Here is a 27,158-nt window from a genome sequence, read left to right on the forward strand (position 1 = left end):
CTGCAAACTCCACTTCGTGGGTTCAAATGATTCTTCTGCCTCGGCCTCCTGAGAAGTTGGGATTATAGGCACCCGCCACCACGCCCAACTATTCCTTCCCTTCCCTTCCCTTCCATTCCCTTCCCTTCCCTTCCCTTCCCTTCCCTTCCCTTCCCTTCCCTTCCCTTCCCCTCCCTTCCCCTCCCTTCCCCTCCCTTCCCTTCCCCTCCCCTCCCCTCCCCTCCCCTCCCCTCCCTTCCCTTCCCCTCCCTTCCCTTCCCTTCCCTTCCCTTCCCTTCCCTTCCCTTCCCTTCCCTTCCCTTCCCTTCCCTTCCCTTCCCTTCCCTTTCTTTTCCTTTCTTTTCTTTTCTTTGTGTGTGTGTATTTTCAGTAGAGACAGGGTTTCACCATGTTGGCCAGACTGGTCTTGAACTCCTGACTCAGGTGATCTGCCCGCCTTGGTCTCTCAAAGTGCTGGGATTACAGGAGTAAGCCACTGTGCCCAGCCCCAATAAAGTATTAATGGGAGAATTCAATATCCCACTTTTAGCATTGGAGAGATCATCTCAACAGAAAATCAACAAAGAAACATAGGTCTTAAACTGAACTATAGATCAAATAGACCTAACAGATATTCACAGAACATGCCATCCAACATCTACAAAATGCATATTCTTCTCATCAGTACATAGAACATTTTGCAGGAGATACCATATGTTAGTCCACACAAGTCTCAAAAAATTTTAAAAATCAAAATCATATCAAGTCTCTTCTCAGAACACTATGGAATAAAACAAGAAATCAGCAACAAGAGGAATTTTTAAACTCTACAGATACAGAGAAATGAAACAGCATGCTCCAAAGCAACCAGTGAGCCAATGAAAAAATTAAGAAGAAAATTTAAAAAAAAAACTTATTGAGACAAATGAAAATAGAAACGCAGCATACCAAAACTGATGGAAAACAGGAACCACAAAAGATTCCAAAATGCTAAAGCAATTTTGAGTGAAAAGAACAACGCTGACGGCATTACACAACCTGGCTTCAAAATATACTACAAAGCTGTAGTAACCACAATGACATGGTATTGGTATAAAAACAGAAATAGACCAATTAAAAAGAATAGAGAACCTAGAAATAAATTCACATATTTATAACCTACTGATTTTTGACAAAGTTTCCAGGAATATACATTTGGAAAGGACAGTTTCTTCAATACATGGTACTGGGAGAACTGGATATCTATGTGTAGAAGAATGAAACTAGACCCCTATCTCTCGCCATGTACAAAAATCAACTTAAAATGGATTAGAGGCTTAAATTCAAGACCCAAAACTGTTCAACAACTAGAATAAAACATAGGAAAAATACTTCAGAACATTGATGTAGGAAAATAATTTATAGATAAGACTACAAAAGGACAGGCAAAAAAAAAGAGACAAATGGAAATATATCAAACTAACAAGCATCTCTCCAGCAAAGGTAACACTCAACAGAATGAAAAGACAACCTATAGAATGAGAACTATATTTGCAAAGTATTCGTCCGACAAAGGACTAATGTTAGGAATATACGAGTGACTCAAACAACTCAAGAGCAAATAATAATAACATTCCCATGAAAAATGGGCAAGCAATCTGAATAGATGTTTCTGAAAAGAAGATATACAAATGGCCAATGAGTATATAAAAAAAAAAATCCAACGTCTCTAATCATCAGAAAAATGCAAATCAAAACCACAATGGACTATCATGTTATCCCAGTTAGAATGGCTATTATCAAAAAGACAAGGCTGGGTGTGGCACCTCACCCCTGTAATCCTAGCAATTTGGGAGGCCAAGGTGAGCAGATCACCTGAGGTCAGGAGTTGGAGACCAGTCTGATCAACATGGAGAAACCCTGTTTCTACTAAAAATATATAATTAGCCAGGTGTGGTGGCACATGCCTGTAATCCAAGCTGCTCAGGAGGCTGAGGCAGGAGAATTGCTTGAACCTGGGAGGTGGAGGTTGCTGTAGCTGATATCGCACCATTGCACTCCAGCCTGGGCAATAAGAGCAAAACTCCATCTCAAAAAAAAAAAAAAAAGACAAAAATAACAAGTGCTGCCAAGAACATGGGGAAAGGGGAGCTCTTATATACCGTTAGTGAAATTAAAAATTATTTCAGCCATTATGAAAAACAGTATGAAGTTTTCTCAAAAAAAAAAGCACAAAAATAATTATTATTTGATCCAGCGATTTCACTACTGAGTATTCATCCAAAGAAAAAAAAAATCAGTATATCAAAAACATATGTAGATATCTGCACCCAAGGTTATTGCAGCACTTTTGCAATGGCCAAGATGTGGAATCAACCTAAATGTCCATCAACTGATGAATGGGTAAAGAAAATGTGGTATATATTCACAGTAGAATACTCTTCAGCCATATAAAAGAATAAAACTCTGTTATTTGCAGCAACATGGATGAGCTGAGAGGACATTATGCTAAGTGAAATAAATCAAATAAAGAAAGATAAATACTGCATGTTCTCACTCATATGTGAGAGCTCAGACAAACTGATTTCATGGAAGTAGAAATTAAAATTACAGTTACTAGACACTGGGAACTGTAGGGACATGGGAGAGGATAGGGAGAAGTTAATTAGGGATACAAAATTACAGCTATGGGAGGAATAAGTTCTACTGTTCTGCAGCACTGTAGGGTGAATATGATTAACAGTAATTTATGGCATGTGTACAAATAGCAAGAAAAGAGGATTTTGAAGGTTACAAAAAGAAATGATTTAGGCTGGATGTGACAGCTATACTAATTACCCTGATTTGATCATTACACATTGCATACATTTATCAAAATAATCTGTTGCACATAAATATGTACAATTATTTTGTGTCCAATAAAAATAAAAAAGAATGAATGATAACGGCAGGATGCCTGGAAATTACCTGAATATTATTTTGCAATTGTTCAAGCTGTTTGGACAAATCCCATGAGGAAGCTGAGAAGAATATGGTATGTTTTTAATTGATTCTGTTTATTCTCACATTATTAAAGACTGAACAGTCTGTCAGGTTTTGTTTGTTACATTTAAATTTCTAAATTCAATGTCCCCACATTTCTCATCACATGTAAATGCTAGTTGGTTAAATATTGCCTAAGCCTGTGTGTACCTGACAAGGATTAAAGAAAGTTTTCAGCAGAAAATAAAGCATGAGAGTCAGTTGGAAAAAGAAACTACTACAAATAAAATAAAATTGGTGACTAAATTGTTATATTACTCAAAAATACTTATTTCTGGTCTATATTATATCTGCTTCTTTGTGCAGCAGAGAAGCTGTTGAATTTTTTTTTTTCCAATAATTTGCTACAACACTCCATGACAAAAGAGGACAAATCTTTCTATCTGTTCTTCTACGTCTCCATTTGTAATCAATTCATACCATTTATATTTCCTCAAAGTGACAGTAAAGCTGCCCCTTTAATGGACAAAATGAGTAACAAGGAAGGGGAACATTTAGATTTCAGTTTTCTCTATAGGGTTAATACACACAGTCTAAATCTGCTTAAATTTTATACCTTAGAGCAGCCTTTTCTCAAAGCTTGATTGTACATTGTGATAATGGAAAAAACAAAAAGATATTTTTGTCCAAACCTAGCTGTAAAAATCCTGATTTAATTAGTCTGGGAGTATGGCGCAGAATTTAGGAAAGAAAAAAAAAAAAAGATATTTTAGGCTGGGCGCAGTGGCTCACACCTGTAATACCAGCACTTTGAGAGGCCAAGGCAGGCAGATCACGAGGTCAGGACATCAAGACCATCCTGGCTAACATGGTAAAACCCCGTCTCTACTAAAAAATACAAAAAAATTAGCCGGGCGTGGTGGCAGCCGCCTGTAGTCCCAGCTACTGGGGAGGCTAAGGAAGGAGAATGGCGTGAACCCGGGAGGTGGAGGTTGCAGTGAGCCAAGATGGCGCCACTGCCAACCAGCCTGGGAGATAGAGCCAGACTCCTTCTCAGAAAAAAAAAAAAAAAAAAAAAGATATTTTAAAATCTGTATAACTTTGAAGCTTCCTAAATGTTTTAATAGCAGCCATGTTTAGGAATCACCAATCAAGCATGTTTACATCAGTCAAGATCCTGACAAAAATAGGTGAAATATTTAAAGGGTTAATAGAAAAGCTCTTTTTTAAATGAAGTAGTGGGCAGTGTTCAGAGAATCAAAAATGTTAGAATCAACAACATTAGGAAATTGTTAGTTTCCCAGGTGTAAGGTAAAAGGAGTGAGTGGCATTAATAAAACCCGCCAAGCACTGTAGCCACGGAAAAGGGGCTTCTGAGAAGGAACCTTGGCCACATGTAAAAAGAAACAAACAAACAAAAATATCCAGCCACATCAAAAAGTAAGGTGCTGTGGATAGGCAATACTTGGGTCCCTCTAATCTCTCTGTAAGCCACATAAAACATTTAATAAATGTCCTTCAAATTAAACTAGCCCAAGACTATTTTATTTCACGCAACATGAAATTGTTTCAATACAGTAACTGAGTACTGTGTTAGTCTGTTTTCACACTACTATAAAGAAATACCCGAGACTGGGTAATTTATAAAGGAAAGAAGTTTAATTGACTCACAGTTCCATATGGATGGGGAGGCCTCAGGAATTATGGTGGAAGATGAAGGGGAAGCAGGCACCTTCTTCACAAGTCAGCAAGGGAGAGAGAAAGAGAGAGGGATCGAAGGGGACAAGTCTCTTATAAAACCATCAGGTCTCATACGAACTCACTCCTATCACAAGAAGAGCAAGGGGGAAATCTGTCCCCATGATCCAATCACCTCCCACCAGGTCCCTCCCTGGACACCTGGGGATGGCAATTTAGATTACAATTTCAGATAAGATTTGGGTAGGGACACAACCAAACCATATCAAGTAGTCACAGGCAATGGAGTTTCAAAGAGATACAAATGTGGAATTTGTTATATCTTATTTTAGACTCAAAGGCCTATGAAGCTATGTCAGCAGCATAGGCAGGACTACTGGCTAGTCCGAAGTAAGCAGTGGAGAATCCATCATTTACATTGTGACCTGTGGATTATTTGGAACACAGCTGCTCTTGAAAGCAAGATTGGAAAACGGAGGGAGAATTCTAATAAGTCATTATGATAATAATGAGCTACAGGGCTGCCTATTTCTAACTGCACTGAAGTTAGAAGAAAGAATATGGTAAGTTCAGTGTTATAAAGGCTCAACTCAGGTGGGTAAAAATGATCAGGGAGCTTCAGGGCTGCAACCATAACTCTTAGCTCTGAAAGCTGATACAACTACAGAAACAGAGTGATCATATGAGTAGCTGAATGACATATAGACAGAATTCACAACTGTGCCAGAAATTATATATGAAATTATAAGCAATGACTAGAAAACCATGAGCATTCAGTAATTACAAGTGTTAATTTAGGTGAATTTAGATGTTGAAATATCTCTTGCAACCAAACACAGTCCCTGTATTACTATCTGAAAAGGCTAAGGAGTCTTTCCTGCTTTGTCTGAGCTAGAAGCTTTGTGAATGTCTGATTCTACCTCTGAAACACTATTTGCCTCATGACTTTTGTAACTATTACTTAGTATAAAGACCTCAAATGCAGCTGCAGGGAAAGGGCTAAGCACAACATTCAATCTGGGAGGAAATAGCTTAATATTGAAACAATATCACAGTTTACAACTATATATCTGCCAGAATGTAATATCTTGTACATGTTTTCATGAGCTATAAAGTAAATAAGAAACACTTGATAGGTAAAGAACCAAGTGAAAATACAAACCAAAGAATTTAGGATGTATTGAAGCTGGCTTTCACTTTGAAGGCTCTTTGAAATCCTTTGTTAATTGATAATCACTTTTCATAATCTCTTTGATTTTAAGAATAGAATATACAATTCAAAGTCCACCTAAGACTGTGAGCTTAATAACTATCCCCCCATTCAAACTTAGACAACCAAAGTTCTATAGGTTTATTAAAAGAGAAATTATAAATATATAAAATCTTGTTACTTTCTTCGTAATTTTCCAGACTACATGGAGTTTCTCTTGTCTCAAAATTTAGTGCTGAATGAGTGTGAAGTGAAGGTTCTATTGAAAATCAATAGCCATAGCAAATCCAAATGTAGATTTCAGCCCAAAATTACAATTACAATATCTCTGTGTCTTAGTCAGTTTAGGCTGCTGTAACAAAAATACCATAAACTGGGTGACTTAAACATCAAAAATTTATTACAGTCTATGTTTGGGTTCTGGTGAGGGCATTCTTCCCAATTTGAAGATGATCAACTTTTTTTTTTTCTTTTTTTTTTTTTTGAGACAGAGTTTCACTCTTGTTGTCTAGGCTGGAGTGCAAAGATGCGATCTCAGCTCACTACAACCTCTGCTTCCTGGATTCAAGTGATTCTGCTGCCTCAGCCTCCCAAGTAGCTGGTATTATAGGCATGCACCACCACGCCTGGTTAACTTTGTATTTTTACTAGAGACAAGGTTTCTCCATGTTTGTCGTGCTGGTCTCAAACTCCTGAACTCAGGTGATCCTACCACCTAGGCTTCTGAAAGTGCTGGGATTACGGGCATGAGCCACTGAGCCGGGCCCATCTTCTTGTGTCCTCACATGGCAGAGAGCAGAGAGAGAGGAAGCAAGCTCTCTCCTTTCTCTTCTTATAAGAACAATTAATTCCATTCATGAATGCTTCATCCTTATGACCTGATTTCTTCCCAAAGGCCACACCTCCTAATATTGCCACACTGGGAGTTAGAATTTCAATATGTAAATTTTGGAGAGGTATACAAACATTAAGTTTCTAACACTGTTCTTTCAAGAAAACCTCAATTCATAAATTTAAATTTATATTAAAGTCTTTGAAAGAATGTGGGTCAGACATTTTGTAAAATGACGTGAGATTCCTCACCAGAGGAATCTTCCCTCATTTGAGATATTATTTCTACCAACTAAGATCCTCCGAAAATCAGTGGATCAGAGTTAAAAGTGAATAATCATACAAGGAATAAAAAAGCATCATAAGAGAGAACTAACTCCAGGATCTATCATATGGTAAGAATATAAATGTTTATTGAATGAAGTAGACATATCCACAATCATCAGAAGATGTTTTCATACTCATTGTAATTGCTTTAGAAATGAATTGTAACACATTTTATAACTGATTTGTAAATGAATGCCAAAAATAGCACTAGGTATTACAACTTGCAGGATGCAGATGAAGGATTATGTATAGGAAGATGTATGCCCTCAAATTCTCACATTATAAAAGACAGGCACAAGATAATTACTGAATATAAGTTTAAAAGTTCAAATGCTTAATTCAGAATACATTCAAAAAAGTAGGAATAAAATATATGTAGTGATAAATATTAATTAAAAATTTAATTATTTAATAAAACGTGGGCAAACCACTGCCAAAACTTTACCAAACCCTTATATAGGCAAACCCTGACAAAATGATAAAGGAAACAAAGAGAGAAGGTACGCATACAATTTTGGGGAATAAAAAAGAGAATATAACCATAGATGGTACCAAATTTGTATTTAAATGTACATATTATAAGTAACTATAGTCAATATATTTGAAAATATAAATCAAGTGCATAGTGAAATTATTATAAAATTACAAATTAACCAACTGGCTAAAGAAGAATTACAGAACCTGAACAAGCTTATAATAATTAAACAAATAGAATCAGTAGTTAAAAACTCTTCACCAAGAAAATATAGGGTTCCCAGAAGATTTACAGAAATATTATTTTAAACATTTAAAGAATAAATAATTACATTTGTACACAAGCTCTTCTGCAGTATAAACAACCATGTAAAACATCCTACCTTCCTTCTCAAGATATTTTATGATGTTAGCTTGCCTGATAACAAAACCATCAAAGACATTATAGGAAAAAACATTCAAAACTAAATTTACTAATAAACACAGATGTTAAAGTCATGAACAAATTTTTAAACCAAATCTAGCTATATATATACATATATACAAAAAATATATCCTAACTATATAGACTTTCTCCAAGTATATAAAGACATTTCAACACTAGAAACCCTATTATTATAATCACTACCCTATTTTAATTTTATTACAACTATATTTCAATAGTTTTGGAGGTACAAATGGTTTTTTGGTTAAATAGATGAATTATACAATCGTGAACTCTGAGATTTTAGTGCACTCACCACCTGAATAGTATGCACTATACCCAATATGTAGTTTTTTTATCCCACACTTCTTTCTAACTCTCCTCCAGCTAAGTCACCAAATTATATCACTTTATATGCCTTTGTGTACCCATAGCTTAGTGCCTACTTTTAAGTGAGAACATAGAATAACGGCCCTCAGCTCCATTCAAGTTGGAGCAAATGACATTATTTTGTTCTTTTTTAAGGCTGAGTAGTATTCCTTGATGTATATACACCACAATTTCTACAATTTCTTTATCCACCCATCCGTTGATGGGTACTTAGGGTGGTTCCATATCATTGCAATTGTTAATTGTGATGTAATGAACATATGCTCGCAGGTGTCTCTTTAATATAATGGCTTATTTCCTTTGTATTTAAATGTACATATTATAAATAACCATAGTCAATAAATTTGAAAATATAAATAAAATGCATTGAGAAATTATTATAAAATTACAATTTAACAAACTGACTAAAGAAAAATTATAAAAACTGAACAAGCTTATAATAATTAGACAAATAGAATCAGTAGTGAAAAGCTCTTCACCAAGATAATATAGGGTTCCTAGAGGATAGGGTAGATATCCAGCAGTAGGATAGATGGATGGAATATTAGATCTACCTCTGGTCCCTTAAGAAACTTCCATACTATTTTCCATAGAGGTTGTATTTAATTTACATTCCCACCATCAGTGTATAAGTGTCCCGTTTTCACAATGTACATGCCAACATCTATTGTTTTTTGACCTTTTCATAATGGCCATTCTGGCTGGGGTAAGATGATACCTCATTGTTATTTTAATTTGTATTTATCTGATGATTATTAATGTTGAACATTTTTTATATGTTTGTTGGCCATTGGTATATCTTCTTTTGAGAAATGTCCATTCATGCAATTTGTCCACTGTTTGATGGGATTGTTTGTTGCATTTTACTGATTTGTTTCAGTTCCTTATAGATTCTGAATATTAGTCTTTGGTTGAATGCATAGTTTGCAAATATTTTCTTTCATTCTGTGGTTTGTCAGTTTACTCAGTTGATTATTATTTTTGCTATGCAGAAGCTGTTAGTTTAATTAGGCCCTATTTATTTATTTTTGGTTTTATTGCGTTTGCTTTTTGGGTCTTAGCCATGAATTCTTTGTCTAGGCCAATGTCTAGAAGAGTTTTTCCTAGGTTTTCTTCTAGAATTGTCATGGCTTTAGGTGTTAGATTTAAGCCTTTGGTTTCTCTTGAGTTGATATTTACATGTGGTGAGAGACAGCCATCCAATTTCATTCTTCTACATGTGGCTATCCAATTTTCATGCCACCATTTATTACTTTTCAGTTTATATTTTTGAAGACTTTTTTGAAGATCATTGGTTGTAAGTATTTGGCTTTATTTCTGGGTTCTTTCTTCTATTCCATTGGTCTGTGCATCTACTTTTCTACCAGTACCATGCTGTTTTGGCAAGTATAGCCTTGTAGTATAACTTGAAGTCTAGTAATGTGATGCCTCTAGATATCTTCTTTTTGCTCAAATTTATTTTATCTATTCAGGCTCTTTTTTCGGTTCCATATGAAAATTTTGATTTTTTTTTTCTAATTATGTCAAAAATTGTGTTGGTATTTTGATAGAAATCGCATTAAATCTATAGATTGCTTTGGGAAGTATAGTCATTTTTACTATATTAATTCTTCAAATCCATGAACATGGAATGTGTTTCCATTTCTTTGTGTCATCTATGATTTCTTTCACCAGGGCTTTGTAGTTCTCCTTGTAGAGATATTTCAGCTATTTCATTAAGTATATTTATAAGTACATTTTTGCATCTATTGTAAAAGCAATTGAGTTCTTGAATTGATTCTCAGCTTGGATGTTGATGGTATATACATGTGCTACTGATTTGTGCACATTGATTTTGCAACCTGAGACGCTACGTAATTTATTAATAAAATCTGTAAGTCTTTTGGATGAGTCATTAGAGTTTTCTAAGAATATGATAATATCATTGGCAAACAGAGGTGGTTTGGCTTCCTCTTTTCCAATTTGGATGCCCTTTATTTCTTTCTCCTGCCTGGTTGGTCTGCCTACGACTTCTAGTGCTATGTTGAATACAAGTAGTGAAAGTGAGCTTCTTCTTTTTTTTTTTTTTCAGTTTTTGGGGGGATAGTTTTCAACTTTTCCCCCTTCAGTATGCTGTTAGCTGTGGGGTTGTCATATATGGCTTTTATTATTTTCAGGTATGTTCCTTCTGTGTATAGTTTGTTGAAGGTTTTTATCATAAACCCATGCAAAATTTTATTGAGATGATCATATATATTTATATATATGGTTGTTTTTAATTGTTTATGTGATACACTATGTTTACTGATTTGCATATGTTAAGCCATCCTTGCATCTCTGAGATAAAATCCACTCGATTATGGTATATTATCTTTTGATGTGCTGTTGAATTCAGCTTGTTAGTATTTTGTTGAGGATTTTTGCATTTATGTTCATCAGGGATATATTGATCTGTAGTTTTTTGGGGTTTTTGTTTTTGTTGTTGTTCTTTTGTTTTTTGGTTATGTCTTTCCTGGTTTTGATAAGTGGGTAGTATTGACTTCATAGAATGAAGATAATGGATAATACTTCATTAGGTTAGATTCCCTTTTTCTCAATCTTTTGGAATAATTTCTTAGGATTGGTACTAATGTTTCTTTGTCTGGTAGAATTCAGCTGTGAATCCATCTGGTTCTGGGCTTTTTTGTTGGAAGTTTTTTTTTTTTTTTTTTAATTACTGATTCAATATTACCACTTGTTATTGATCTGTTCAGGATTTCCATTTCTACCTAATTCAAGATAGGAAAGTTGTATGTTTCCAGTAATTTGTCCATTTTCTCTAGATTTTCTAGTTTGTATGCATAGAGGTGTTCAGAGTTATCTTCAGTACTCTTTTGTATTTTGTGGTGTTCATTTTAATTTTTCGATTTACATTTATAATTGAGCTTATTTGAATCTTCTTTCTTTTTTTCTTGGTTAATCTGGCTAATGGTACATTGGTTTTGTTTATCTTTTTAGAAAACCAACTTTTGCTCTGTTGTTTGTTTTGTTGTTGTTGTTGCTGTTTCCATTTCATTTAGTTATTCTCTAATCTTTGTTATTTCTTTTATTCTGCTAGCTTTCAGTTTTGTTTGTACTTGTTTCTCTAGTTCCTTGAGATGTGACCTTAAATTTTCTATTTCAGATCTTTCAGACTTTTTGACGTAGATATTTAGCACTGTAAGTTTTTCTCTAAGCACTTCTTTTACTGTATACCAGAGGTTTTGATAACTTGCATCACTATTATCATTCATTTCGAAACATTTTAAAATTTCCGTATTGATTTAACTGTTAACCCAAAAATCATTCAGAAGCAGATTGTTTAATTTTCATGTATTTGTATTATTTTGAGGATTCTTTATTGAGTTGATTTCTAGTTTTATTCATCTGCTGTCTGAGAAGACACTTGATATAATTTTTGTTTTTTTAAACTTATTGAGACTTGTTTTATGGTCCATGATATGACCTGTCTTGGAGAATATTCCATTGCTGACAGAAATAATACATATTCTATATTTCTTGGATAGAAAGTTCTGTAAATATCTGATAGATCCATTTGTTCTAGAGTGCAGTTTAATTCTTTGTTGACATTCTGTCCCAGTGATCTGTCTAATGCTTTCAGTGGAGAGTTGAAGTCCATTATTGTGTTGATATCTTTTTTTCCTCAGGTCTAGTAATAATTGTTTCATGAATCTGGGATCTTCAGAGTTAGGTGCAGGTATGTGTGTGTATATATGTGTGTGTGTGTGTGTGTTTGTGTGTGTGTGTGTAATATCTTCTCATTTGATTGGTTCTTTTATCACAGTATAATTACCTTCTTTGTTTTTTCCTGTTGTTGTTGTTAAGTCTGTTTCTTCTAAGAATAGTTACTTTTGCTTGTTTTAACTTCCATTTTCATGGAAGAAATTTTTCCACCCCTTCACCTTGAGTCTATATGAATCCTTATGTGTTAGGTGAGTCTCTTGAAGATGGTAAATATTTGCTTTGTAATTTTTTATCCATTCTGTCAATTTGTCTCTTTTAAATGCAGCATTTAGACCATTTATATTCAATGTTAATATTGAGATGTGAAATACTGTTTCATTTTTCATATTGATTGTTACCTATATATTTTGTTTTCTTTATTGTGTTATGATTTTATAGGCTCTGTGAGTTTTAAGCTTTCAAGAGTTTCTATTCTTGTGCAGATCTACCTTTTGTTTCAAGATTTAGAACTCCTTTTAGCATTTCATGTAGAGCTATTCTGGTAGTGACAAATTCTCTCAGCATTTGCTTCTCTGAAAAATACTTTATTTCCCCTTCACTTATGAAACTTAGTTTTTCTGGACAAAAAAAAAAAAAAAATTAGCTGACAGTTATTCAGTTTAAGGAGACTAAAGATATAATCTCAATGACTTGTGGCTTGTAAGGTTCCAGCTAAAAAGTCTTAGTCTGATAGGCTTTTCTTAATAGGTTACCTGATGGTTTTGTCTCACCTCTCTTAGAATTCTTGCCTTCGTGTTGACTTTAGGTATCTCGGTAACTATATGCCTTGGTGGTATCATTTTTGCAATGAGTCTCCCAGGAGTTCTTTCAGCTTCTTATATTTAGACATCTAAATCTCTAGCAAGGCCAGGGAACTTTTCCTCAATTATTCTTTCAAATAATTTTTCAAAACTTTGTGCCTTCTCTTCTGCCTCAGGAACACCAATTATTCTTAGGTTACCATTTTGGAATAATCCTATATTTCTGGAGACTTCGTTTATTTCTTTGGATTATTTTTTCTTTTTGCCTGACTAAGTTAATTTAAAGGCATTTTCTTTGAGCTCTGAAATTCTTTTTTCTACTTAGTCTTGTCCATTGTTAAATTGTTCCACTGTATTTTGTACTTCTCTAAATTTGTCTTTCATTTTGAGAAGTTCTGATTGCTTTTTCTTTAAAATACCTGTATCTTTAGAAAAAAACTTAATTCATATTTTGAATTGTTTTTAAAATGTCTTTATCTTGGCTTTCCCCTTTTCTCCTGTATCTCCTTGAGTAGCTTAATAATCAGTCTTTTGGATTCTTTACCTGGTATTTCAAATATTTCATCTCAGTTTGGAGCCATGGCTAGAGAGCTAGCTTGATCTTTTGTGGAGTGTTATAGTACCCTGCTTCTTCGTATTCCCAGAATTATTTTTCTTATTTATTTTCATTATGTAGATTATTCTAATTATTCTTGAATTTATTTTTTATTTAACGTTTTAAATTATTATGTCTTTGTCTTTCTTCTGAGGATGCGACCTTAATGTTTAGTTTACTATAGTCTAATTTGATTCTTGGTGCTTTTAGTGTTGAAGACCCTGTATAATGTCCATGGTTATAGAGAGTCTTTGCATGATGGCTTTCTCAGATGCTGGTTGTAGCAGCAATGTGCTTGCTGTGTGAACAAGTTCACTGTCTCCTGTTTGGTTGGAGTGGCAAAAGTCTCTTGAAGCTAATCTCATTCCCTAGTGGTGTGCACATTTTATTTAACTTTCCCCCAGTATTTACTTATTGGGCTGAACAGTTCAGGCTTCAGGCCAGTAGGGGAGGTTTTCATGGGTAAAACCAGCTGTGGCTGACTCAAATGGGTAAATGCAATACCCAATGGTTGGCAGAGGTCCTAGCCTTGTGAGAGCCAGCTGGGGAGCTCTCAGTGAAACACACTGAAATATTTTCAAGAGGGAAGGGAGGGAGCCACCTCAGCTCCCTTGCCAGTTCAGCAGAAAAGTTTTCCAGTTCCCAGTCACACTCCTGACCTGCTGCTTTGGCTATTCGATCAGACAGGCACCTTTTCATCTGAAGGAATGTTCATGTTCCAGCTAGATAGGAATTATGACTCTTCTCCTCATGCAAGCCTGAACTTACAGGACACTGCTCCTGTGGGAATGCAGTCATCCTGAAATAGTCCAGAAAGGTTGTATGTAGATGCACCTATTCTGAGCTTCTGTGGAAGAAGCTCCAGCTATGTCTGCAGTGATGGATGAAGGAGAAAAGAAGTCTACTTCTCCAAGACCCTTCATGAGCAACGGGGCTGTCTGACTGTTGGAGTAGAATCAAACACATTCCCTGATCAGTCCAGCACCGCACCTGTGTCTCTGCTGAGAGAAACCTCCCATAAGTGGAAAATTCTGAGACTGAAGACCTGCTCTGGATTATTTTGTCACACAGTGAGTCATTGATGTAATGCACGCCTCCTTCCCCTACACGTAGGAGTTCGTGAAAGTCAGACTGTTATGAATGCTGCTGCTGCAGATGCTCTGGATTTAGCCACTCAGATGAGCTGCCACACTCCAGGCTGATGTTGGGGAATGTCTCTGCAAGAAATCCAGTAATGTGACCTGCCCTCACGTCTCCCAGCAGTGGATACCAGCACCAGCTTAGATGGGGGTGATAGGTCTATAAATAGGCTTATTGTGCTGGCTTTCTCAAATACCAGTTGTAGTAGCAATGAATTGGTTATGTGGACAGACTCAGAACTTCCTGGTTAGCCGGGGTGATGCAGGCAATGGTGATAGCTGAAGTCACAGACAAGTTTTCTCCTTCCTGGGCATTGTGTTATTCTACCTGGAGATGCTGTAGTGGGCTGTGTCAGTTGGCATCCAGCCAGGAGGTGGTGCTTCCAAGTGGTAACAGTGGGATTTGTGCTTGCTTTGTGTTACCCGTGGGAGGTACTGGACCATAATGCTCCCAAAAGTCTCTGTCCTTTGCGTTAAGCTACCTGGTTAGGTGGAGGGGCAAAGCCAAGTGGAGGCAAGGTCAAGCAAGTCTGAGCTCTGGCTTTCCACATGCCGGGCTTGCAACGGCCCCAGTGGGGATCAGAGGGCGGTTCTCTGGACACTGGGGTAATGTTCCATTGAGTAGTGCAGCTGTCTCTGCTGTATGGAAGAATCTACATGGAGAGTGGGAAGTAGCAGGCAGCAGAAAGCTCCACCAAGCTCCCACACACTTGGCAAAGCAGCTAGCTGGTTTTCAGGCAGTCTATGCTCAGAACTCACAACCGACACAGACCATAAACCTTCCCCATGGAGACGGCAACCTCAGCTTTCAGACCCTGCCCCTCTTGGTCTGCCAGCTCCTACACCCAGGGCCACAGCATAATTCCCACTTGACCCTCAGTTCTGGTCAAGGAAGTTTGTTTTTAATTGAGATTATATTGCAAATCTCAGCTGTGAGTTTTTCTTAACATGTGGCCTCTGTTAGCTAGAAGACTTCTGTGAGGTCTTCTGTGAGGTCGAATCAGGGATGGCTTCCCTCCATCCTTGTTGGAGACAGAATGCATGCAAAGCATGTCCCAATGTCATGCCTTCTCGTATACTCCCCACTGCTCTTTAAATCAGGTACAGTGCTGAGGAGGGTTAAGGCCTGCCCGCGTGGCCTGGATAGCCAGGTTCCCCAGTGGGAGCATATAGTAACAGAAGCAGTTTTTCCACCTCTCACACTCTGAGGACCTAGAGTTTTCCACCTGGCTCATGGTACAGGCTGCAGCCTGACACTTCTTTCAAAGGATCTGTGGTTTCTTTCAGTGTTTCAGCTAAATTCTTGTATTGTTCCTTGGAAAAAAGTTCTGTGTGAATCTATACACACTATTCTGTCTTTCCAAGTGGGAGAGACATGCTAACAATGCCAAAATCTGTTGTCATGGAAGGTGGGGGGAAAGATTAAAATATTTTGATAACATTTAACAAACTTTTATAATAGTAACTATTAACAAAGAAAGAATAATGCAATAAAGTACATCTACAAACCACTGAAATATTAATATACTTAAAGATTAAAATGTCAAAAACACTTTCTTAAGATTTGAAAAGAGATAATAACCTATCAAACTATTACATCTATTTACATTTCATCTAAAGTTTTGTCCAATACACTGTGATAATAGAAAAAATATATTGAAAATTGAAAATAGAATTAAATAAATCTTCATTATTTTCAGGTGCTGCAGTTTTCTACATAGAAAACTGGGAGAAAAGAGCTTTAAAATAGTTGGACCTAATAAATTTGTTTATATATGTATTCTAGCCTAAGAAAAATATAATTAACTATGTGCAAGACTATTACAGAGAAAATATGCAACACATTTTATGACTTAAAAAATAAGCAAATGTAGAAATATACATTTTGGATTAGAAGTTTCATTATTATCAAATGTCTGACCTATAAAAACAATCTTTAGAGTAATTACAATTTTAAACAGAAGCATAAAAGCAATTATCTAGAGAACAGAAACTGAATTTTATACAGAAGAGCAAAGTGGAGTATGCCTGACACACTGCTAAAAAGAAACATAATGGCTAGACTTTAAAGTGATTGTTAAAAATTACCATAAAGTGTTAGTAATAAGGGTTGTGTAAACTTTTCCCAGGATAAATAGACAAATGAAACAGAATGAATATCCAAAATTATTCCTTGGTACAAATGGGAACTTGAATTGTGAAAGATAGAGCTGCAGATTATGAGTAAAATTATTAAATGGTTAATAAACTATTCTGGAAGAAATAATTAAAATATAGAAAAAATAAAATGGATTTTCTATATCATACCATACTCAAAATTAAATTCCAGGTGGATTAAAGTCTAAAGCATAAAGTCTACAAGATATTTAGAAGGTAATGTAAAGTGATGTTTTTATGATTGTGGAGTAAGACAAACATTCTTGAAGAAGACACAAAATGCAAATAATAATTTTAAAATACCTAATTCCTTTAAATTAAGTTAAAAGATCTGCTATTGATAAAAAGTCAAGCCACATACTGAGAGAAAGGTATAAACATTTTCACCTAAAATTTGAAAGGATTTGTATATAAAACATGCAAGGAAGTAATTTTAATAAATAAAAAATGCACTAATAAAATGCAAAATAACTAATATGGCACTTCACAAGAGAGAAAAAAATGACTCATAGTACATACAAATTTACTCAACTCATTCATAATAAAACATTTAAATGAATCCTCAGTGATATCAATGACATGCCATTTTTCACCGGTAGCAAAAGTATCATAATTTCTAACAATATCAGAAGTTGCATAAAATGTAGAGTAACTGTAAATTGATTTCACACTTTGACAATAACTAGTAGAATTTAAAAATCTATATTCCATAATTCAATAATTACATTCTTAGATTATTCATTATATAACAGATGCTAGCAATATTTTTCAGAAAAATATTATAAAACTGCACATGTTATCTACACTAAAATGGATAAAAGTATGGTGAAATACACACACACACGTCCTGCATATATAAATACAAGTAAAGAGGTTAAAATAAATGAACTATGGCTATATTTATTAATATGAACAATCTCCTTAATGTAAAAAATGTCATAGGACATATGTATGGTAGTTTCCATTACATAGAGGGTAAAAGTAAAATTAAATCCTTTACATGGGATAGTCATATGTGGTAACACTCAAAAATTACATAAAAACTTGTAACAAACTTATTATAGAAGGAGTTTGGCTCAACATGATAAAATCCAGTGAAAAATCGACAGTTTTTCTCTATGTTCAGGAACAAGACAAAGATGCCCATTCTTACCACTTCTAGTGAACACAGATTTGGAAGTTCTAGTCATAGCAATTAGGCAAAAATTAATTAATTATTTAATATAAAATAAAGTAAAATGACATCTAAATCAGAAAAAAGGAGTCAATTTTACTCTGCAGATTACATGATCATATATATAGAAAACACTAAAAGCTCCACCAAAAAACTTTTAAAACTAAGAAATGAATTCAGTAAAGTTGCAGGATACAAAATCAACATACAAAAGTCCATTGTGTTTCTATACACCAACAAGCAAATATCAGAAAAAGAATTAATAATCTCATTTACAGAAGCACCAAAAAATATTTAGGAATAAACTTAATTAAGGAGATAAAAGACCTGCACACTGAAAACTATAAAACATTGATGGAAAAATGGAAGAGACACAAATAAACAGAAGATATCGTGTGTTTATGAACTGGAAAAATTGATACTGTTAAAATGTTCACACTGCTAAAAGCTATATATAGTGTCAATGCAATGCCTATCAATATTATAATGACTTTTTTACATAAATAGATCAAGCAATTCTAAAATTCATATAGAACCAGAAAAGACTCCAAATAGCCAGTCTTGGAAAAGAACAAAGATGGAAGCATCAAATGCCCTGATTTCAAAATATATTGCAAAGAACCAGTAACTAAAGCATTATGATAGATACTGGTATTAAGGCAAACATGTAGGCTAGTGGGACAGATAAAGTGCCCATAAATAAACATATGCAAATACATTCAAACTGATCTTCAACAAGAATGCTATTAACACACAATATGAAAAAGACAATTTCTTCAACAAATGGGGCTGGGAAATTTCAATATCTCCAAGCATAATAATGAACTTGAACACTATCTTACACCATACACAAAACAAATCAACTTAACATTGATTAAATATTTGAACCTAAAACTAGAAAGTATAAAACTGTTTGGTAAACAAACCCTGATATTGGTCTTGGCAGTGATTTCTTGTATATGACGCCAAAAGCAGAAGGAATCTTCACTCGATTGTTTTCTTTGCTGCGCGAAAACTTTAGAGTTTGCTGTAGTCCCATTTGTCTGTTTTTGCTTTGGTTGCCTGTGTGTTTTTGGTCTTCTTTATAAAATATTTGCCTATACCAATATCCTAAAGCATTTCCCCTATGTGATTTCATAGTTTTGAGTGTGTTTTTGAGTCTGTGGTTTCAGATCTACTGGTTTCATGTCTCACATTAAAATCTTTAATTCACTTTTAGTTGATTTTTGTATAATAGTGGAAGATAGAAGTCTAGTTCCATTTTTTTTTTGAATATGAATATCCAATTTTCTAAGTAAAATTTATTAAAGATACTGTCCTTTCTACAATGAATGTTCTTGGCATCTTTGTTGAAGATCAGTTGGCTGTAAATACATGGATTTATTTATTGGTTCTCTATTCAATTCACTTGGTCTATGTGTCTGCTTGTTTGTAAGCCAGTAGCAGAAGATTTTGGTTAGTACAGTTCTGTAGTATATTTTGAAGTCATGTAGTAGTGTAATGCCTTCAGTTTTGTTCTTTTTGCTTGAGAAAGCTTTGATTATTTGGGATCTTTTGTGATTCCACAGAAATTTTAGATTTTTTTTCTTTTGCTATTTCTGTGCAAAATGTCATTTATATTTATGTAGGGATTGCCTTGAATCTGTAGATTCCTTTTGGTAGTATGGACATTTTCCAACATTAATTCTTTCAATTTATGAACATGAGATGTCTTTCTACTTTATTGTATCTTCTTCGATTTATTTCATTAGTGTTCCATTGTTTTCCTTGTAGAGATTTTTTACCTTCTTAATTAAATTTATTTTTAGGTATTTTTAAATTAATATTTACAAGTTATACTTTAATTTATTATATAGCCTAGCACTCTCATTCTTAGAACATTTTCCAACATAAATGAAGAGCTATTTTAACACAAAGACTTTTATGTGAAGCTCAAAGCAGAATTATTCATATTTGTCAAGAACTAAAAATAATGTGTTGGGTCATCAGATAGTGAATGGGTAAAGAAACTGGATATATGCAAATTATGGAATGTGTTTCAGCACTATGAAGAAATGAACCATCAATACAGCAACAGCATGATAAAATTATAACAATATTGTAATAAGAAAAATAAGTCCAATACAAAAGACTACATATAAATGTTCATTCCATTTATATAAAAAGCATTGAGACAAAGCTATTAATTACAGATAGCAAATAAATGGTTACTTCCAAAAAGGTTGGGAAAAGGTATTTGACAGCAAGTCATCAGTGGAAAAATTTTATCTCATTAAGGTGGAGGCTACATAATTTTATACAATTTTTAAAAGTTATCAAATAATACTCTTAAATTGAGTAAATCTTATTTTTTGTAAAGTTTACTTTAGTATGTTTTGGAAAATGAACATCAATTTTGAACCAAAATGGAAGTGTTAGTTAAATATATGAATTGGTTATGCCAATAAAAATTTTATCTCTGGACAATAACTTTTCTAGAGGAAAGAAACCTATTAGTTTCACATATAAATGGCTAAGTGTTAATTATGATTATTTTGGCAGATTCTTATAAATCATATTTTGTTTTTACACTTAAAAAAATTCCAGTGTGTAGCTGTAGCTGTGGTTAAGTGGATATTTTTACTTTAGTGAAAGATATCAGAGAGCACATTTGCACTTGTCAGATTTGTATTATTAGCTCACTAATTAGGAAAAAGCCTAATAGTGAGAAAATAATTGATTAGTTTATGATCTCAAATCCTGTAACATTGGTAACCCCTGAAAACTATGAGAAGCTATGTGACTCCTTGTTTTTAACTTCTGAATGAACCAATCCATTGGGTTACCCAGAACATGAAGGAGCCTTATTCACTGAGAATAAAAGGTGACATTTTTGTGTTTCTTATTTCTAAAGTTCCTCACGTATTCTGGAACTGATTGTAAGTACCTTCATCATGGATACCTGCCACAGATATTTATCTGCTTATAATTTCCTAGTCTCATACATATACTTTAATGACAAAGAATAAGGAAGAATTTCTTTTATGAACTCTTTTTGTTACATTGCTCTTGTAGACAGGTTTTAAGGTCATATATTACTACCATAATTAGTAATATCAATTATTCAGAAATTGAAGGAATTTTATGGAATCAATAATTTAAACTAGGTAAAAACTTGGAAATTACTTGCATTTGTTTTATAATAGGTAATGTAGCTTCTATATTTATTTATGTATTTATTTATTTATTTATTTATTTATTTATTTATTTATTTTTGAGAAGGAGTCTCGCTCTGTCCCCTAGGCTGGAGTTACGTATCTTATTTTGTAGCTATATCTTCATATTTTGGTTATCACAAGTATTGACCCAGACCTGGGAAAAACTCAATAGTTAATAATGACAACTGGCAGTTGCCCTACTTTGCTTTCAGGGCACTTCATTTATTTCTTGCAATCTCATTCTTCACATTTCTACCACATTGTTTCATTAGAAGAAAGAGGAAGGATTTTTTATGAGGTTCTTTGTGAATGAATGAAATGGAGAATTTACTGTGAAATGTAGTAAAAATTGTAACTCATGATGTCTACATCTAGATTGTGGCTAAAGGTTATTTCCACTAGATTCAATTACCTAGTTACTTAACTGAGATTCTTCTGTATTTTGTAGGTCACAATGAAATTCCTTCAAAAGTCAGTGATATCAATGCAATTCTAATGTTTGATGCTTAGTTCAAACACGCCCACATAAACACCCCCAAAACAAAATGCCTCTTATTAATCAAACATCACAGCTCAAAAGATACTCTATTATGAAAGCAGTTTATTTGGTTTCTATAAATAATGCTCAATAATTCTTATCTTTGATGGTTTATGGGATGAGCTCAAATGATTTAAATATGACTTTCTACTAAAAATTTTAGGAGAACAGAAAAATTCTTTCACCCTGTGAAATAAGTAATAAGAAGAGATAAAATGTTTAGACATGTTGTACTTTGTAATATCTCTGCAAATAAAGGGAGAATAGCAGAATGAAATTTTCATATTTAGTAAAGGTGTTATAGTTCATATTCATTTTTTCAATTGTTATTAACCTCTAGAAAATATTCAAGGAGTATGAGAGACAATCATGTGTATCATGAAGTAACAGGCACCATCTGGAAATATTCAGAACACAAAAATATAGTTATCTGCATACTGTTGATTCACTGTGTCTGACTCAGTTAATTTCAGAAGTATTTATATAAGCCAACTCAGTCAACACATGCACTATGACTGAAAGATAATTTTAAAATCAAATTTTCAAATGTATATTCCATAAATCATTTTGTTAAACAACTGTCCTATTATTCCTTACTTGATGCTTTACCTAATTCTTATACTTATTTAGAAAAGTTCAATGACATAATAAGAATAACTACAGATAAATTAAGCAAATACAGTATAATTTATTTTATCTTTTATTTATTTACTGATAAAAAGGATTTAACGTATTTTAAGTATTTCAAAAGCAAACAGATTAAAATAAAATAAAAATTCCTAGCATCTTAACATTTTATGCCATACTATCATTTATGGAGACATGGATTTATTAGTTTGACTTTTTAATTTCTGACACTTTTCTAAAATAAATATTTTAATAACAAATTGTGATTGTCAATGTCAGCATTTTCAAACTGTCATTGACAAGAAAATTATTCCAACCATAACAGTTTTAAAAGAGGACAGTGTTTTTGATTTAGTCAGAAAATTAAGTAAGAAAATAATTGTGGTAGTAGCTCACTCATTCTGCAGTACCTTATGTTAAATCAAAGTTGTTTTTATAAAAAATGTTTTCCAGGGCTAAAACACTTAAATGTATACTTTAAATGAAATTATTTTAATAATAATAGCAACTACTCTTATATTGATTGCCGCATTCCGTATATTAGTATACTGTTGTAATTGCTTTTTACTTAATCTATAGAGCAGTCCTATGTCATAGCTACTGTTATTGTTCCTATTTTAGTGGTAAGAAAGCTGAGGTACGAGAACTTAATTTGCATTTTTCCCAAGAACACATGGTGCAACTTCTGCCAAATCTAAGTGGTCCACTTTAGGGATTTCTTTAAAAGAATGATGATGTACTGCCTCCCTTAAGATTGAAATATTAACTTTAACAGCAAACGGTATAGCTGCGCGTATAGCATTATGGCACTGAGGAAATTGCACTTTCAGAATAAATTCTCCTTGAGTCATCACAGGTCTCACAAATGAAGAAGAGGTCGTCAAAATTGTGCCCCTTCCTAAAATATGTGCTGAAACTACTGCAGTGGGAGCCAAGTTTAATTCAGAAGACTTGCCTTGAGGTGAGCTGCCAAGGCAGCACTGCTATGGGGACAGAGCTGAGGGGCCAGCAGCAAGGTGAAGAATTACATGCCAGCACATCTACCTGAATTTAAGAAACTCAAACAGGGCAAAGAGGCTCTTGGCAGGAGCACAAGGGGCATGTCTGAGGTGTTGTTATTTTCTTATTTCATTGCCTGCGTGGCAATTACATAGTGTACTAAATTTAAAATCATTCATTATATTGAATGCCTCTGAAATATGCATTTTATCCCTGTATGCTTTATTCCACTAAAAAAGAAGGAAGAGAGGGAAGGAGGAAAAAAGGAAGGGCGGGCAGTATTTGCAATGACACATACACAGACACACACACACACACACACACAGTTTAAAAAGTAAAGATGTTGGGTCTTTGAAGACAAAATATACAATACTTTAACAGAATGATCAAGAAACAGTGAGAGAAAGAGAAGGTGGCACACCCTTGACAGCATGGTAGGACTGAAAACGTGTTACACTCAGGTGTTATTTAAGAGAGTAAAGTATTATAAACAACTGTATACCAATATTTTTTAAAAACCTACACAAGATTGTCAAGTCCTAAATAAAGCATAAATTAAAAACGTGACTCAAGAAAAATCAGAAAACTGAATGATTTCATAAATATTTAAATTTTTGTATGGATAAATGATATATTTCTAAAATGGTAGCCTAAAATTAGATAACTGGAATTTTAAATAAGATCCATTCACAGTACCAATAGATTTAAGTTATTGAGAATAAATTTGACAAAATATATGTAAGATTTCTGTGCAGAAATTGGTAACATTTTATTGAAAACATTAAATAAGACAAATAATTTGAGAGCTATCTTGTGTTCATTCATAAGAAATGTCTTTATTGTATAGGCGTTGATTATTTTCAGACTAGCCTATAGATTTATTATGATTTCAAATAAATATTCAATAGGGTGTATGAGAAATGTAGCAAGCTGATACTCAAACAGGAAATGGAAGAACAAATGACCAAAAATAGCAAAAGATACTGAATAAATAAGAACGGTTAATAATATTAAAAAATATCATGAATAAATAAGAATTATAAATAAATAATTCCAGCATATCACTCAAATTCTTACTTTTTAAAAAAGAGATTGATACATTTCATAACAAAATTAAAAACATATATTAATTTGAAAAATACCACAACAAAAGTGAAAAGACAAGCTCCTTGGAGGAAGATAATAGGAACACAAAAAGCTGAACATAGATTAATATACAGACTAATCTTTAAACATTTTTTAAATTAAATTAAAATAACAAAAACAATGTGATAAGATGTGCGGAATTTTTCAGAAGACTAAGTACTTAACCCAATATATACAGAAAATTATGGTTGTTACAAAATCAGGAAAATATAAATGAATAACAAAATGAGAACTACATTTTACTTATTGATTGGCAAAAATATTAGACAGGATATGGATTAAAGGGGACCACAATATATTGCTTATGACAGTGTACATTAATTAACTAACACTGGAAAACCATTTTGTGTTGTCTCAGATAAAACAAATCTCTAGTGAACTAGCATTTGCATTTCTCATTGTAACCTCTGGAAAAACTCTTGAATTTGTGTGCCCAGAGATATGTACAAGAATGTACATAGTAGTTTGCTTGTTTTAATTTTTAAAAATGTATGCATACATGGCCGGGCGTAGTGACTCACGCCTGGAGTACCCAGCACTTTGGGAGGCCAAGGTGGGCGGATCACAAGGTCAGGAGATCGAGACCATCCTGGCTAACACGGTGAAGCCCCATCTCTACCAAAAAAAATACAAAAAAAAAAAAAAAATAGCCGGGCATGGTGGTGGGCACCTGTAGTCCCAGCTACTTGGGAGGCTGAGGCAGGAGAATGCTGTGAACCCTGGAGGTGGAGCTTGCAGTGAGCCAAGATCGTGCCATTGCACTCTAGCCTGGGCTACAGAGCAAGACTCCGTCTCAAAAAAAAAAAAAAAAAAAAGATATGCATGCACGAAGTCTATCTGCATGACAAATGGATAAATTGTGATAAAATTACCATGATAATACGTAGCAGTGCAAATGGAAGAATTATGTCTAGAACCAATAACATAGATGGATTTTAAAAATTATAATGTTGGAATTTCTAGGAGACAACCTATATAATTACATTGTTCTTATAAAATTCCAAAAAAAAAAAAAAGAAAAAACAATCAAATAATTAGTTTTGTAACTTACATGTTTTACATATAATCTTCATTTTGTATTAACCATTGCTTTAAAAATATAACACAATACTAATACATAATTTTTACTTTTTTGTGTTTTTACATATTATGGGTAAGTAATTTGAATGCCTTTTATTTAAATGTTTTAAAAGTGCTCATTTCAAACATTACTTCTCTCTCTTAAAACTATCTACCCCAATTTCCCATTTCAGCTGTCATATTTAGATTCTATTCTCTAAAGTAAATCTGTTCATTTTTCCTTTAAAATAGTAATTAAAGTTTATCCTTTTAACTGAATAAGACTTTTTTCTTGGTAGCTTGTGCTTTAACAAAAAACATATTTGAATTTTTTGGAAACAAAATATAATAACGTTTTATTTTATTTAATTTTCCAAACAAAATTTTAAGGTAGATATATTGATTATTCAAATCGAAATCATGTATATTTAAATAAAAATAAAACTCAACTTGATAAAAGCAAAAAAAGAAGAGAAAAATAAATCTATTTTTTCAGCTGTTTTTTCTCTATGCTGACATCACTGTAAGGTAAGCTTACCCATATGGTATGCAAGATGTCCTTAAGCAGATCCAAAATTACATGGTCTTTGCATTTGGGGTTGTAAAAATAAAGATTTTTTAAAAGATTTGCATGTTTCTTGCAATTTGCACACTCATGGTTGGAACAGTTTTCCTTGATATTTAGTAGGCTCCATTTACAAAAACTACATTTTTTTTAATTTTGGTTTTGGCTGTAGATTGGATAGAGATGTATGTGAAATGAGAAAATCTGCTCAATGGTGTCTGGTTTATGAGGACCCTGCATGTTTCTAGCCGAGGAGGAGTGAGTGGTATCCTCATAGCTAATCTCAGAAAAGAGATGCCTTTGCTCTGTCAGCATGGGTACATCAAACCTCATCAAAGTCTTTAGCCCCAGCGGGACATTGCTGAATGATAAAGAGCAGTTTCTTTAGAGGTATGGGACTGGAGCCAGACTCTTTGTAGATCTATGAGTGCATGGGAGGAAGTAGAGACATAGAGAGGGCAGTAGAGTCTACTCTCTCAAGAGAAGTGAAACAGAAGAGAAATAAGTTTAGAAAGGGATATGAGGTTAAGGGCATTGTTAAAAAAGAGGAGGACAGTGTAGAGTTAAGTTTGGAAATAATAACATTTCTTAGCTATTGTACTGAAAAGTTAGGTTGTTATACCCAGGATTTCTTAATCAGCTATAAATTAGATGAGATAGCTGAATATGGAATTGATTTTAGGTTGGGCTCAGCAAAGTGCCAAAAAAAAAAAATAATAATCAAGAAGGCAATGGATTTGGGTATTTTGACCAGAGAGGTTGAAGTTATACATTTCATGTTCTTGGTCATTTTAGGCATTGAACAAAGTAAGAAAGTAAAAATTGATAGACTGAAAGACAATATAAAGTTTAAGAGATGTTATAGTGATCATACAAGAATGAATATTCAATAATAGTTACTTATTTTATTTTAATTACTAGATGCAAGGAAAAGGTGTTTTAGATGAATGGCATGACCCTCAAAACAACAAGATGTGCTATTTAATTGTCTGCAAAACAGTGAAAAGATAGACAATGAAACAAAAGGTGAGAAATCTCCCTTTCTTTCCCTTACGTGTTCTCCTTTCTGTTCTATTAAAGTATGAGAGAATGAATAGTCTATCGATAATACTGCTACAGGAAAAATTGTCCTCAGATAAAATTTACATTAAAAAATTAAGATGTAC

At 33.7% G+C, this 27,158-nt stretch overlaps 1 long non-coding RNA gene across 2 annotated transcripts in view; it reads right to left on the reverse strand.

The window, feature by feature from the left end:
* LOC112625384 overlaps window positions 1-3,050 on the reverse strand; it is a 130,181-nt gene extending 127,131 nt beyond the window's left edge. For both annotated transcript variants that reach the window (XR_003119577.1, XR_003119578.1), the window contains exon 1: window positions 2,926-3,050. This is a non-coding gene — a long non-coding RNA (uncharacterized LOC112625384). The remainder of the gene's footprint in view (window positions 1-2,925) is intronic.
* Window positions 3,051-27,158: the final 24,108 nt, after the last annotated feature.

This window comes from Theropithecus gelada, chromosome 5 (genome assembly GCF_003255815.1).
Source record: "Theropithecus gelada isolate Dixy chromosome 5, Tgel_1.0, whole genome shotgun sequence".
Taxonomy (NCBI): domain Eukaryota; kingdom Metazoa; phylum Chordata; class Mammalia; order Primates; family Cercopithecidae; genus Theropithecus; species Theropithecus gelada.